The sequence below is a fragment of the Pogoniulus pusillus genome, chromosome 5, assembly GCF_015220805.1.
Source record: "Pogoniulus pusillus isolate bPogPus1 chromosome 5, bPogPus1.pri, whole genome shotgun sequence".
Taxonomy (NCBI): Eukaryota; Metazoa; Chordata; class Aves; order Piciformes; family Lybiidae; genus Pogoniulus; species Pogoniulus pusillus.
This window is the reverse complement of record NC_087268.1, coordinates 26,161,052-26,174,841: the sequence shown is the minus strand read 5'-3', so window position 1 is coordinate 26,174,841 and position 13,790 is coordinate 26,161,052. Positions and strand designations below refer to the sequence as shown.

The following is a 13,790-nucleotide window of genomic DNA, read 5'->3' as shown; positions in this document are numbered from 1 at the left end:
GACAAGCAGCCCACCTTAGGGTAGGATTCACAACCTAGATGGAATGTCCTGTTGCCTAAGTGCAGAAGGGACTGAGGCTTTGTATTCCTTTCTTACAGATGGCCCTAAGCACAGATGTTACAAAGGCACTGAAGCAGCAAAGGAAGGTAGGGTTTCAAGCTGCTCTTATACCCTGCACTTCCTCCCATACATGCACTTCACCTGCCTGGTGAGCAGTTCAGGCTCTGCATCTTGAATGCTGAAGATCACAAACAAGGGGCCAGCCAAACAGCTCATGGGCATCAAACCAAGGAGGTCTTTCTCCCCTCCTACTTTACCTCCCCTGTTCATGCTTACTGATGGTCCCTGCCCTTTCTGTAAGCTGGTTCAGTTCTGTAACATGGGGGGAAAAAAAGGGCCATCTTTTCCTTTTTTCATTTTCTAATACAGACAGCTGAAGATACTTCTGCAGAAGCCTGACTAGGTTGGAAACCAGACGGCAGATGGCAGAAGCACACAGCTAGGAGTGGGGGACAGGGGCTGGCAAGCTGGCATTTTCCAAATTAAGGGTGCAAATGGTCCTCCACCACATAAGTGCACTCAAAGGTAGAGTGGACTTAAATAAGATGTAGTCTGTTACAAAACCTCACCTTTAATTTGTCTGTACATCTGCATGTGAATCCTTCCAGCTGCTCACAGAGACTTCCTGCAAGGCCTCTCAAGAGGTCCATCTGGGTCAATTTGAGTCTATTTTGCCCCCAAAAAAAATATAAGTTGATTTAGGGAAGAAAGCCACCACCTTTTCCAGGCAATGATTCCGAGTACTAGTGATACCAAAGTAACTATAACCCCCCTATATAATTAAAATACATTTTCATTGCAAAGTAAAATTTGTAACTTACATCTTCCTGGAAGGCTGCAATATCAGCTTAAAGTATATACTTAAAAATTCTATTTTATTTCTTGTCAAGCCTTCTTTCCATTTCACACTATGAACCACAGAAATGCCAGAGTTTTTCCCTCAGACTTTGATCACTGCATTACCATGACAACAATCTATTTACTGTAGATGTAATAAATGGACTTCAGATGTTAACTGTGTTCCTTCAAAGTCCACAGGAGAGCTCTTGGTCTCCATATATACCAGGATAAATGAAAGAATGATTCTCTCTACTGAAGAGTTATCTAACAGGTAACTTATATTTGATTTCCACTTCTGTTTGCTCTTTAGGCAGACTCCACTGCCTTCCATCAGTTTCAAATCTGACTGTTTTAATTACATGAAACACCAGGTCAAACTCTTATTTACAGTTTGCTTTGTTTTTTGCTGACTGAAGCCCATAACCCAGAAAGTTAATGCTTCAGTCTGACAGAACGTGACGTATGGACACTTGCTGCTTACATTTTTCTCATTTCAAAGCTTTCCAGCATTCAACAGCAGCAAAGAAATGCATAAAGTTTTGTTCTTAAACAGCTCACAACTAAAGGGTGATACTTTGCATATATATAAGCTTGGAGCGTAAAAATATATGATAGAAACAAGACCTATTACTCTCCTGAAGACATTGATGCATGAGAGTAATCAAGTCACTGCAACAGTAAAAATAGCTTCAAACTTAAGCACAAGTTTTAATGCCATGTGGAATTACAGATATAACACAAAACAGCACATGCAAGTCTAGCTCAGCAAGAGGCATCAACTTTCCAGATAGATCTGTGAAAAGTCTGTATTTCCCTGGTTTAGGAGTAAATAATTGGACAATAAAATTAATTTTGCACACAGTTTTGTAGAGAATAAATTATAAATAGATATTAAAAGGTTCATTAATGCCTGTCAAACTGCTTCTGAAAGATGCAATTAGAAGATCAGAAAACTGCATCAGGAACAGTGTGGCCAGTAGGACAAGGGAGGTTATTCTTCCCCTGTACTCAGCACTGGTCAGACCACACCTTGAGTACTGTGTCCAGTTCTGGGCCCCTCAATTCAAGAAGGATGTTGAGGTGCTGGAACATGTCCAGAGAAGGGCAACGAAGCTGGTGAGGGGCCTGGAGCACAATTCCTATGAGGAGAGGTTGAGGGAGCTGGGCCTGTTTAGCCTGGAGAAGAGGAGGCTCAGGGGTGATCTTATTACTGCCTACAACTACCTGAAAGGGGGTGGCCTCTTCTCCCAGGTAACCAGCAATAGAACAAGGGGACACAGTCTCAAGTTGTGCCAGGGTAGGTATAGGCTGGATGTTAGGAAGAAGTTCTTCCCAGAGAGAGTGATTTCCCATTGGAATGGGCTGCCCAGGGAGGTGGTGGAGGCACCGTCCCTGGGGGTCTTCAAGAAAAGACTGGATGAGGCACTTAGTGCCATGGTCTGGTTGACTGGCTAGGGCTGGGTGCTAGGTTGGACTGGATGATCTTGGAGGTCTCTTCCAACCTGGTTGATTCTATGATTCTATGATTCTAATTAGAAAGTTTGTTTGATCTCAAGAGTTTGGTTCCGTACTGACAACCTTGAAGCAGTTTGTGTAAGAGAAGAACTGCTTAAGTTTTATGTAGTGGTATTTTGTAAGATATAAAAATAGTATATAGTTCTTTAAACTATATCTATATAGTAGAGTTCTATATAGCATATAGTTCTTTAAACTAGATCTATATCTTATCACTATACAGTGATAAATTATATCACTAAGGCAGTCATAAATATTACTTTAGCTATAGTAAGAAAAAAAAATCTTCATTAGTCTCTTTAAACTTGTCAGAATTTTTAGTTTAAAATCTGAAAAGGCTGATTTAGCCATACCCAAACGAATACCACAGCAGCAGAAACAACTGAAAATAAACAAGACCGTATCACTGCAGACTTAATATTTATTATTTCTCAATGACATACGTTTCAGAGTACAAATTCTCAGCTAAATTTAATTTCTTAGACCAGCTTTTCAGTCGTGTAACTTACTAGAAACAAAGTTTCCAGGGAACTACTTTGCAATTAAAGGTTGGTTTTTTTTCCTTCTTTTGACTGCATCCAGTTCTGGGCTCCTCAATTCAAGGGAGATGTTGAGGTGCTGGAATGTGCCCAGGGAAGGGTGACAAGGCTGGTGAGGGGCCTGGAACACAAACCTTATGAGGAGAGGCTGAGGGAGCTGGGGGTGTTTAGCATGGAGGAGGCTCAGGGGTGACCTCATTGCTGTCTACAACTACCTGAAGGGAGAATGTAGCCAGGTGGGTGGTCTCTTCTCCCAGGCAACCAGCAACAGAACAAGGGAACACAGTCTCAAGTTGTGCCAGGGGAGGTCTAGGCTGGATGTTAGGAGGAAGTTCTTGCCAGAGAGAGTGATTGGCATTGGAATGGGCTGCCCAGGGAGGTGGTGGAGGCACCGTCCCTGGAGGTGTTGAAGAAAAGACTGGATGAGGCACTTAGTGCCATGGTCTAGTTGACTGGCTAGGACTGGTTGCTAGGTTGGACTGGATGATCTTGGAGGTCTCTTTCAACCTGGTTGTTTCTATGATTCTATGATTCTATGACCTACCTCAAGCATGGTGAACCACAAAGCTCTATTTTTTAAAACAGATAAAAAGGACAAGGAAAAATTGTGTTTGTTGAGTCATGGAAAAGTGGTGGACAGAACAAGACACATTAGGAAACAGCGTCTAATGGTATCAACGTAGCCCTAAATAACAGCAGTGTGCACATGCAGCCCAGACAGCCAACCATGTCCTGGGCTGCAGCAAGAGAAGCATGGCCAGTGGGACAAGGGAAGCGATTCGCTCCCTTTACTCTGCTCTCGTCAGACCCCCCTGGAGTACTGTGTGCAGCTATGCAGCACTCAACACAATAAGGACACTGAACTGTTGGAGACAGTCGAGAGGAGGGCCACAAAGATGATCAGAGGGATGGAGCACCTTTCCTTTGAGGACAGGCTACAAGAACCGGGGCTCTTCAGCATGGAGAAGAGAAGGCTTTGAGGAGACATTGTAGTGGCCTTCCAGTATCTGAAGGGGACCAATAGGAAGGCTGGGGAGGAACTATTTACAAGGTCTTGTAACGACAGGACAAGGGTTAATGAGTTTAAACTGGAAGAGGGGAGATTTAAACTAGATGTTAGGAAAAGATTCTTTACAGTGAGGGTGGTGAGACATTGGAACAGGTTGCCCAGGGAGGTTGTGGATGCTCCTTCCCTGGAGGTGTTCAAGGCCAGAGTAGATGAGGCTTTGAGTGACCTGTTCTAGTGGGAGGTGTCCCTGCCTATGTCAGGGGATTGGAACTGGATGATCTTTGAGGTCCCTTCCAACCTAAACCATTCTGTGATTCTATGATTCTAAATCTCTGGGTCATAAAACCAAAATTTTGGTCAACTCAAGTTCAAAGGAGTCAGTATCTCATTCTAAATGTGCATGATACAGATTTGCCCAGTACAAAGTAGATCTGAGCCCAGTTGCTAGTCACTGGAAATTCCTCAACTTGCAAAGCCCATCAGCCATCACATGCCACCTCCCTCGCCTGCTGTGGCACAGGAGATGTAAGGAAACTGGCCATGACCCCGAAATATTTTGTGTTATGCTCATCCTGTTCTTCTAAATTATCTCATGGCCCTGTTAGCAGCTAAAATAATTGAACTAGTCAGTGCTGTTAGCGGTGGCAGCCATTGATCTGGCACTGCCCTTCACGATTCAGCTGGGTTGTGCATAACATACCAATTCTTAACCCTGTTTTTGCACACAACCACTCTAAGAGCTCCTCTAAGAAAATTATTGCTCAGTAAACACACCTACAGCTTCACAGAATCATCTATGGGAAAGTCTGAAGTCTTTACTGCTTTATTAAGCCTCGTGCATTCGGCTTCAGGAAATAGAAATTTTATTCAGGGCTAGATTCATCAGATCTCCTTCAACTCTTGACTTTTCTAGAGAGCAGTCTGGGGACAGTACCTGCCAGGAAGCTTTGCCTGGTTCTTCCAATTCCAAGAACCCTTCTTGGTTATGCAGAACATTTCCATCATCAAATCACTGAACGTGTGCAGTCTGCTGTCTGCCTTGGAATTATAATTATTCCTGATCTCAGCCAAAAAAAACTTAGGAAATGGGGAAGATATATTTTTAAGAGAAGATATTTCTTGCTTTGCAGGTGAGTGGGCTCTTTGCAACAAGGATATTTAAAAATCTGTCAGGATTTGCCAACATTTAATAAAACTCAAGTCATTATCCTATTGCATAAAGATGAAAGTTACCACTGGAGAACCAGTTTGGGTCAGGCTACGATGGCACTGCTGGCACAAAAGTAGTCACATCCTTCTCCTGTTCCCTCAGCTTATACCAGCAGTTGTGCAGTGATTCAGTGAATTAATTGGGAGCTGCCAGTGAAAAATCTAACTTCAAATGACCATCAACAACAAGCCAAAAAAAACATTGTGTGATTATTAAATCATTAGGTACTGAATCATACTGAATACACAGAAAGTGACTAACTTAAAATTACACCGGCAGACTTAATTCTGTTTCTTAATTTTTCAGTGTTCAGCTTTGCATCCATAATGGCCAGCATTTAATGCAGCTTCTGTGAGTGCATGATTTCGCTAGGTCTTCCAAAAAATGGAAAATTTCATTACTTGGCATTGTTGTGATATTGCCAAAATATCAGCAGCCTTCCAGTCACTTCATCTAACAAGCTGTGGCAGTTGGGAGTGGTCATAGGGTCCCACTCTAAGCTGGGACAAAGGGGAGCAAGCGGTGGGAGGCAGGGACGAGATGCTCCCATTATAGGCTTTGAGGCAGCTGAGAAGCACTGCGTTTGCCAGCACCAGGCTCTCCTCCCAGGTGCTTGGGTGAGCAAGCAGCCCCTGCCTGTCCCCCTGGCCATCACACTGACAGCTCCTTCTGTACCTCACTCCTCACTCGAGCGCACTTTAGGATGAGCATGTGCTCTTCTCTATTTTCCCTCTTTCAAGTCCCAGATAATTCCCAAGCAACACTGAGTGTCATCCCCTGCTTTACAATCCCACTTTCAGACTCTGCCCAAAGACTCTGCTTCTCCTCCAACCTCTTTCTCCCTGCTGTGCTTCACTCCTGTTACCACCCTGATCTTCCTCTCCCAGGCTCAGCTTCATACTCTCTTCTCTGGTTTCCAGCTGTCCACAGCACTCCCTCCTTACCAAGCTCATAATAGAGGCTCTTTCTTCATCTCTCCCTTTTCTTTCCACTGCCATTGATTTCAGATCAAATTTCATTGTCCTCCTTGCTCCTCATCTACTGTCCATGCTGATTATCATTTTCTGCTCCATCCACTCTCCATGATCCCTCTCCTGGTGGTCCATTCTTCTCAGTTCACCATCTCTTCCCTCAATCAGTCTCAGCCTTGCCTCCATTTCTTCAATTGCCAGACTGTCACAGGACAAACACCAGCCCCACTTCCCTTCTCCAGGACACTGCACATCCTGGAAAATGTTCCACGGACTCTGTAAGCTGTCTTAAACCTACATCCGCTCCAAAGGAAACCCATTTTTCCTCCTTTGACACTCCATCCCCCAGTTTGTGCAGCTGACAGGGAATCAGCTTAGAAAAACACCATGGCTGAACACTAACCTATGCACACAGAGAAAGGTTACATTTCAGCAAGATCATCTTCCTGCTCTGGCCCCCTGGACCAGGACAAGGGAAATAACAGAAAGGAGCATCCAGAATTGTGAGTAAGGCTTTGCAGCAGCAGCAAAGACTTACAAGGATTAAAGCAGCCTTGCAACTATGGCTTTAGAAAAAATGGGTAAGATTTGATAAAGCAGTGGAAAAATCAGTCTTAAATTGGAGAATACACTACGGAGGCAGTGCTGCCTGAATTTGTGCCAGAAATGTCTTGTGACTCCCCAGTTATTGCTTTGTTCTTTGAGACAACTTTCTTGCAGGAGGTGTTGTGCTCTGGCAGAGTGAGTTCATATCAAACAAACTCCTCCACGAGAAACCTGTAGACTAGCTGGGAAACAAGACTAGGGAGAAGCATCCAAAAAGTTATTAACTCCAGATGCAAATGTAGAAAATAGGCTGGCCTGAAGCAAGACACTTCCTACCTTATAATCCCTGAAAAATATGCAACCTCCACTGTAGCAACACTGCTCGTTAAAGTGTAAGAAACGCAACAATTAAGTCTACTCATCAGATGAGGTTTTGGATCCCATGATCCATATCCTATTTAGGTGTAATCTGTACTTCAAATTTTGAGTGGCATTGTCAGTCAAGAATGTGGAAAAACCTTAGATGAAACCTGTGTCGGACACAACTTTGTGCTGACTCCACATAGCTGCCCTAAACATCTCTTCACTTGGATAGCCCATTCTGTTCAGGGTGAATTTAGTTTTGCCAGAAAAGTAACTGCATACAATACACATCTGGTAGAGAAAGTTACCACTGTGTCTTTATGTGTATTATTGTCAGCAAAGACCTTTAAGAGCAGACAAGACTCGGCTTGCCAAAATGACCTTCCTGCAGAAGCATTTCTGAGCTCACTCTGCAGTGCCTTTCTCTTTCCTTCTCTGAGTTGCAAAACATTAATCTAGATTCATAACTCAGATACTCAAAAGAAGCAAAAAAAAAGGTTACATCAGTGCCTGAATCTATTCAAGTTTTGCAGGCAAAACTGTGAACCAACATTTTTCATGAATAAAGTAGCTAGGAAGAGACAAAAGGTTTGAGAACGTGCTCACTGTTCACAAATAATAACTTTCAGACATCTTCCATGAGTGACACAGTTGGGGTGACCCTCAGAGGACTTTGCATACAGCACTGCCTTCACATGCAGATTGCCCAAACTATTCTGCAAAAGAACACTGTCCTCTTTAGGGGTACCAGATGGGTAAATTTTAAAACTGCCAAATGTGAGGTTGCAGAACAACCAAACTACTTCTAATTATAAATCTACTTCAGGTCATCCAAGCCTTACGCAGAGTAATTCAAAACAAAGGGAAACAGGAGAACAAATGAGCAGGTGACAGTAACAAGTCCATGCCCACTCCTCTTCTTGGGGCCATACACAGGTGAAAAGCTGCCTCCTAGAAGAAGAGAGCCCCTCTGTAGAGTGGTGGTTTTCAGACAGTATGTCCCACTTCTCAGCAGCCCTGTTGCCACGATGACTGCTCCCTTTCCATGCAACCATCTTCACTAAGCTATATGTGAGTCAGACAGGGGACCTATTCAGCCCTCAAATATGTGCTTAAGTCCTTCCATATTCAGCAGAGAAACTCAGATGAAATTCTCAGTAAACACATAATGAATAGTATGTGCCTAAGTGTTTACCTGAATAAAGCTGCTTTGCTGTATCTGTGCTAAAATGTCAAGCACATGTCAGGCAAGCTCAGGATCTTCCACAGTGTTCTTGCTCTCGGAGCTTCTGCCATGAAAATGCTGAATCCTCAAGGGGGAAAAGTTATTCCTGGAGAGCAGCCCAGAAAGAAAGGAGCCATCAGATCAAAGATAAGTCTTATCTTCCCCACTACAGCCCTCACTTCCCCAAACAGGAGATCAAGGCAGAGGAGGTTTGGAAAAAAGGAAAGAAAAAGGTATTCTAACTGAGAAATGAGAGGTTGCTCCATCTCTCACTTGGTTTCTCGAAGCAATGAAGCTAGGAGCAGGTTTTTGCTTGCCTGGAAGCTCCTAGACTGTACAATGGGAAGTCCCAGAGTTCAGAAGTCAAGTTATTTACTGACATCTCCCACCTCCCAGCCATTTCACAGCTTGGCAGTGCACAGGAGGGTGTTCAGACTGACCACAGCAGGCTGACCTTTTCTCATCCACAGACAGAATGGTCTCCAGTCATCACAACTCACGAAGCCATGGATACTTTTGTTTGTTCGCCACTATTCATTAGATTTGGGAGACTGAGCTGTTTAAGCTGAAACCTCTTGGAGTGAAGAGAAAAATGTTGCACATTTTACATTATCTCTTGCAAATATGAAAGCTTGCTGCAATCCTCAGCTACAATATTTATGAATTGGTCTTCCAGCCAAATCTAGTTTTGCATAAGGATAGATACACAGCTGCTGGTACCCAAAAGTATGATAGTTCCCAAATATATCTTTGCCATTTAAAAAATCATTCCAAAGGCTTGAAAATTATATTTCTTTCATTGTAAGTGGAATATCTAGTTCTGATGTTTCAAAGACAGCCTGAAATTAGCCGGGTTTTGTGTTTGTTTGTTTGTGCACAAGAATAATTGATTAAATTAGCACAAGTGTAACTGATTATACACGCTAAGAAAAGTGCTGAGGAATTCAGCTGCAAAACTAGCAGCATTGTGAAGAGCCATACCCAATTTTTATGCTCATGTCTCCTACATGGAATCCCCTCTTAATTATGCAGTAGCAAGTTTGAAATGTGTCATCACCTCCCACCACTGGATATCTAGATTTTGAATGAATGTAACCAGCATTTTTTCAACACTTCTGGGGATTTTTTAAAGTATGTCTCTTTAAACTTCTTTTCATGAAAAGGCAAAATTTGCATAGAAGAATATTTAAATACATCTTACAAAGAAAGTCAGCCCTCTTTCATTAACCAGTGCAATGACCCTTTAATAGTTTCACACTGGGAAAAAATGTGCAGAGAAATATGCCGAGTCTAATGCCAATTAGAACTTTGGGGGGAAAAAAAATATCGACCAGGCAAAAGACATGTGAAATTCAAAGTGGAAAATTGAACTTCTATCCTTCAGCCCTCTGAAAAATAATCTATTTTTAATGGAAACCAAAAAGCTATCATCAAATTTCTCATTCAGGCAACAACAATAAATCCATTGTTCAGATATAGTTTAAATTGTTCTTTGGAAGAGGAGATTTTTGAGAAAATCAAATAGAAATTGCATTAAAGAAGAAGAAATGTCTTTTTAACTGGAATTACTCTCTCCACATAGCCTGTAGCTTTTGATACACTTTAGGGTTTGCCAGAGTAACAGGCATTTGGACACCATGAAAAATTATTTGTAACTAGTACAGTAAGAGAAAATGTGTTTGCTTATTTAAAGGAGAATAAGGAAGTTTAGCATTTTGCCTTGTGCTTTAAGAAGCACATCTGCAGGGATCCAGATGCTAAGAAACAGTAAGCTGATGACGTTAGTTTGAAATGCAAGGCTGTACATTAAGAATCCATACACCTGCTATTTATTTCACAGGCATGAACTACATCATCTGGAAAAGAACTTGAATTTCAGTCAAAATTGCAAGAAAATAACAAAACCTGACACTTTCAAAATGCTTTCTATCTGAACAATGCAAATAATTAAGAGGTTCAAGTCACCAAAAGAGCCAGGACATCAAGGGAAAGCTCCATTGCCATCATGTGTTGCACAGCTGGAAGCAAAGTGCCTGTGGTGACAGGATACTGCCTAATGTATCCTAACCAACAAGATCAATCAATGCTCAAAGAAGCCTTCTCTGTGGCTCCTCTTTCTGCCAATGGTATATTTAGCACCCTAGCGCCACTCACCTCTCATCCTCCATAGATACCTGGCTATGAACAGCACCCAGAATTGATGGTAGCCTACAATACTCTGTAAAGCTGCCCTAGTTTATGGATCAGAAAAGTGATGCACAAAAATCAGTATATATGAGGTCTCAGCTCATAACATTGCACAGCAGAAGAATTATGAATAAAACCCATTTCTTTGGAGATTTCCATTTTTGTCACCCTCAACAAAACCCCTTTTACATGGACTTCAAATCCTTAAGTACTTTTCTGACTGCTGCGCTATGTCAAATATTTATTTTATCAGTCCAAAACTCAATTTACTGCTGAAATACTGCATGAATACTTCAGAGGAACTTCTAAGATCCTACAAAGAAGAGAAGGAAACATTACAGAGGTGAATATTGTGCAAATAAATCTCTGTCTTTATCACCAATCTTACAAACTGCTGCTTCTGCCTAAGGCAAGAACCTGAATATAGACACCCATACATAGAAGAGGTCTAAGCAAGCTAAATGCTTGAAACATGCATGATGTATATCAACCTCTTACAGCGAAGCCAGTGAAGGTGAGAACAACAGATGGATAACTGAAAGAGAGAGCTAGACAGCAAGTGGAAAGATTAAAGGAGGAGAGGGCAAGGTGGGAAGTAAAAAGTTCCAAGGCCTGGCTGAAGTAAAAATTCTAAAAAGCTTCTAGTGAAGGAAGTTGAAAATTCAAAAATATAAATCTAAAAGGAGAGGGAAAAGTTAAAATACAAGGTGAGATATAAAGTAAAATAACAGTTTTTAGAAAATCAAGATGAAAAAAACAAACCAAGCAACGAACCAGAAAAATCAAACCCAAAAAGCAATGAAGTTTAGACCCTTCAGAAGCTCAAGTCAGTAATTCTTGGTTAGCCAAACTCTCCTTGATTTCAGTAGGAGTTTTATCTTAATGAAGACAGTGGGAGAGGCACCAAAGCAGCTTTATTTCTTATACCTGAGTAACAGCAAGATACAGGAAGATATTCTGTGGTTGAAAAAGATGACATATTTTTGCAGAAGTATAGATATTAGGGGCCAGGCAGTATAAGTGTAATTGCTACAACCAGCTGAGTAACATCAATGTGCATGAGCTGACAAAAACATCCTTTGTGCTGGAAAAGAAAAAAAGATTTAAAAAATGGACTTGAGCCACCTTGCAAACAATCACATTAAAGGTTCAGAATTATTTCAGCAAAAGTTTTCATTGAGTTCAGTACCTTCTCAAAACAAGCAAGATCCTTCAGTTCTTCTCATACCAAAAAACCCCCACAAACAAACACCATAACACCACAAGGGTGAATATGAGTGACCTATTTATTTTTTCTCTCAGAATTGCTCTTGTTGAAGTTGCACCCACCTGGTTCACAGAACTATTAGGCTTGATTAGGCCATTTGTGTGGAAGTGTACCTTTCCCAAATATTGCATTAAAATATCAAAAAGGAAGTATAAGTAGATTGGAGAATAAAGTAATTCCTCTCAGCTTGCTAACCAAAGATAAAGCAAATTTTAAAAAATCAATGCTCATAGAATCATAGAATCAACCAGGTTGGAAGAGACCTCCAAGATCATCCAGTCCAACCTAGCACCCAGCCCTACCCAGTCAACTAGACCATGGCACTAAGTGCCTCAGCCAGGCTTTTCTTGAGCACCTCCAGGGACGGTGACTCCACCACCTCCCTGGGCAGCCCATTCCAATGCCAATCACTCTCTCTGGCAACAACTTCCTCCTAACATCCAGCCTAGACCTACCCCAGCACAACTTGAGACTGTGTCCCCTTGTTCTGTTGCTGGTTGTCTGGGAGAAGAGACCAACCCCCACCTGGCTACAACCTCCCTTCAGGTAGTTGTAGACAGCAATGAGGTCTCACCCCTGAGCCTCCTCTTCTCCAGGCTAAACAACCCCAGCTCCCTCAGCCTCTCCTCTTAGGGTTTGTGTCCCAGGCCCCTCACCAGCTTTGTCACCCTTCTCTGGACACGTTCCAGCACCTCAACATCTCTGTTGAATTGAGGGGCACAGAACTGGACACAGTACTCAAGGTGTGGCCTGACCAGTGTTGAGTCATTCATCTGATGAGCAGGATGATGACTCTGCCTAACTATGTAGTGGCCTTAATGGTTCGTGCAGAAATCATACAGCACTTTTCTTTAGAAGACATAAATTAAAGGAACTCTCACTGGAAGTGTAATTGGAATGTGGGTATTGTGTAATGCAAAGCCTGCAAAGTAGAAATCTTTACCGTTTGAGATGTCAAAACCAGGGAAAGACAAGATACCATAAGTCTGTAGAATTTCCAATAAAAATACCAAGGCAGAGGTTTTGTATCTGAGCTAGGAACCACAGGAAAATGTCCCTTCTCCATCTGACTGCATTGCACACAGTAATAATGTGTATTATTGACAAGATTTTCCAAGCATACCATTCTTACACATAATATGGGAAATATGATGTCAGTTCTCCATGACATTAATAAGATGCATCTCAAACCAGTACGTCTAGGACATGCTCAGTGTTGGATTCATTCAGTTACTGACTCAATGAGACGATCAGTAACTCCCAGGTTTTGCGCAGTTACATCCACCTGTTGATTTAGCGATTACAAGTGGGAGCTGCCTTACCACAGATGCTCACCAGCTTAGAAGTTTGACACACCTAACAGAGGGAACTGAGAGAAAAACAGTCTGGTCTGCTCATCAATGACAAAATTATAACAATCAAACTCAATTACTACTGTTTGTAGGGCTAAACTTATGCTTAAAGAAATTCATTGCCATCTGTAAGCCTGTTGAAGCTGATTATGATTTTCTTGTGCTTGTTTTCTTCCCAATGACTGAACTGTATTGTCTATTTTTAAAGGGAAAAAAAATAAAGCTGCTTCAATAATAAATTGTTTACCCCAAGATAGAACAAACCATAGTGATGAACTTCAAGAATGGTTACCAAATTAGAATTGAGAATGAAAAACAAATATTTCCTTGTTCAAGGATTTGTCTTTAATATGTTTTTATTTTTAACTGGATTGAGTGCTGATTACAGAAAATTCAAAGCTACCCAGACATCAGACTGATCAATTGACTGATAAGTTTGATGACTACTCTAAAATCTGATGTCTATACGTGAAATTAAATCTGTATCACTGCTCCAAGACAACTTAGGGGGAGGTGGGATGGGTGAATGTCACTTATTAAATAATGCTAAATGAGACCAAACAAGATGCGCAGGATTCAGAAAGGCTTTTGGAGCTCCAGTTGTTTCCCCAGGCTGCTTATGCAATCTTGCTCACGCAGGCAGTGTAAGGGCCTGCCATTTTATTACATAATGTAGCCCAAAAATATGCAGCTAGGCAGTTGTGAG

General features: G+C 41.8%; 1 protein-coding gene across 3 annotated transcripts in view; it reads right to left on the bottom strand.

The window, feature by feature from the left end:
* Positions 1–13,790, bottom strand: part of NPAS2 (neuronal PAS domain protein 2) — a 114,549-nt gene that overhangs the window by 94,009 nt on the left and 6,750 nt on the right. Inside the window, exon 1 of one of the 3 annotated variants that reach the window (XM_064143596.1) lies at positions 8,249–8,329. The exons of the other annotated variants lie outside the window; for them this stretch is intronic. The gene's annotated coding sequence lies outside the window, so the exon portion shown is untranslated. Of the gene's footprint in view, positions 1–8,248; positions 8,330–13,790 lie in introns of those variants that run through there. 3 annotated transcript variants of the gene reach the window in all.